Genomic DNA, 2262 nt, shown 5'->3' on the forward strand with positions numbered 1-2262 from the left:
TGTGGTAACGGAAGGACTGCTTACACCGGAACTATCTGACCTTAGGGGTAGTTTCGCCCCAGCTATCTCGATGCTATCCATAAAATCCAATCCTGAATGTAGTGCTGACCCGTCTGCTTGTGCATCAACACAGACATTGGAGCCTTGTTCTAACCCTAATCCTGATCCGCCTGATTGAGCAGAGCTTCTAAAAGAAGAGGTCTTCCCTAACCCTGTCACTTCTGCTTCTGATGAGTAGCTGTGAGCAGAACTTTGCCCCAACCCTAACTCTAACCCTGACCTGCCTGCTTGTGCAGAGTCCATGGCACTGAAACCTTGCTCTAGCCCTGCTTGTGAAGAATCACCAAAACTGGAATCTTTCGTTAATCCCAATCCTCCTTGTGAAGCCACGCTGCTTGACAGGTCTGGCAAACCCATCCCACTGCTGGTAGTTGTGCTTTGAGTGGTGGTTGCAGACACTGTGGTACTATCAAGAGTGGTCGCATCGAAGGTATTGCTCTGGAAGTCTGGATACTGCTCTCGAAAGTTGAAGTACTGCTGCTGCTAGACGATGCCCCCCCAAATGTGGTACTGCTAGACAATTGCGCGCTGCTAAATGTGGTGCTAGGCGATGCTGTGCCAAATGTATTGCTGCTGAATGATGCAGGACCCATAGTAGAAGAATCAAAGCGCTTTGCATCACTGCTGCTGGACTGACGGGCCACCCTGGTGAGAGGTATTATCACTGTTAATGCTTTGGCCACCACCATTGAAGGTATCCATGCCACCATGGCAAGCGGTGCTATTGCTTTGCGCTGTGCTTGTGTTCTGAGAGATTGGGGCACTGTAGGAGGGGAGGGGATCCCAATCTTCGACAACAGGAGGGCGAGAACCCACGGGACCAAAAGAAAACCCAGAAGGGGAGGAGGAGGAGTTACCGAAAGGTCTAGCAGCAGCGGGCGGCGGGCGGGCAGAAGCCATGTCGACTCGGATGAGGCGCCCGTCCAGCAGGTGGTTGCTCATTTTAGACTTGGCCGCTTCCGCTTCCGAATCTTGGCTAAAAGTGACGAAGCCGAAGCCCCTGGAGCGCCCAGTCTGGCGGTCGGTGATGATCCTCACATCTAAGACTTCGCCATGCTCGGCAAACGCCTTCCGAAGCATCTCTTCGTCTGTGCGATAAGATAGCCCGCCCACAAAGAGCTTTGAACTGAAGGCCCGACAGAGGCTGTACATGAGCGGCAGAGGAGGACCTCGTTGTGGAGACAGCGCCTGGAGGCTCCCCTCATGAGATCAAACATGTGCTGATGTGTGACCAGAAGGAAAAACAGTAGCCGATATGGGGTTTAGGGTGCAATGAAGCCTGTGCAGGACTTGCTGCCTTTCATTCGTTGGCCCTAGCCCTGCCGGCACACGTGTGCCGCGTGGGCTTCTTGGCATAGCGCTGCTGTGCATAGCGCTTTCACAAGCCTGCGCTTCCATGCATGGCAGAACTTGGGTTTAGGGTGCCTCTTTTCTACAACAAGAAAAAGCCTAAATAGTGTGTACTCTCTCTCTCTCTCTCTCTCTCTCTCTCTCTCTCTCTTACCCGAGGTCAAGTCCTACCGTTGGTCGTATATGCCCTCATGTTGCATTCTACCGACGTTAATATCTCTTTCTCTCTTTCACACACTCAAGTATATTTCTTTTTGCTGTTGATTAATTAGTGAGAGAGACTTGAAGCTTTGAGGTTGATTAATTTTTTTAAACGTTTGAAGTTTAGGGATTTCTCGAGATGTTGTTGGGTGATTCTTTTTATTTTCTCTTTCGATCGCGTCTCTCTCTCTCTCTCTCTCTCTCTCTCTCTCTCTCTCTCGTGTACGACTGCTAGGGTGTGGGCTCTTTCTCTTTCTCTATTTTGATCGCGTCTCTCTCATCCTCGCCCCTGCCAATGTCTCTCTCCCGTGCGGCATTGATGGGGTGTGTTTGTGTATTTGCCAGGGTCTGCTACTCTCTCTCTCTCTCTCTCTCTCTCTCTCTCTCTCTCTCTCTCTCTCTCTCATCTGCTACTACGATCTCCCTCTCGTGCGGCTGCTCAGCTCTCTCTCTCTTGTGCTTTTGGGCAGATCGAGGCGGAGGGACCCTAACATTTTTTACCTTACCTTTATCATTAATTAGTGCCCGCTTGTGGGCACCAATTAATGATAATATTCACTAGACTGAATATGTGTTGAGCAAAGTTGCATTCCTCACCATTGTTTAACAATATTACTTGCAACATTGCTTGTGAAATTGCCCAAAGTCATT

At 50.1% G+C, this 2262-nt stretch overlaps 1 pseudogene across 1 annotated transcript; it reads right to left on the minus strand.

The window, feature by feature from the left end:
* Positions 1–670: 670 nt before the first annotated feature.
* LOC147617004 (glycine-rich RNA-binding protein 4, mitochondrial pseudogene) lies at positions 671–1485 on the minus strand (annotated as a pseudogene). Its single transcript, XR_015262321.1, has one exon. The product of XR_015262321.1 is annotated as a glycine-rich RNA-binding protein 4, mitochondrial pseudogene (transcript).
* Positions 1486–2262: the final 777 nt, after the last annotated feature.

This window comes from Cibotium barometz, chromosome 37 (genome assembly GCF_041138505.1).
Source record: "Cibotium barometz isolate CiBa-2024 chromosome 37, ASM4113850v1, whole genome shotgun sequence".
In the NCBI taxonomy this organism is placed as follows: domain Eukaryota; kingdom Viridiplantae; phylum Streptophyta; class Polypodiopsida; order Cyatheales; family Cibotiaceae; genus Cibotium; species Cibotium barometz.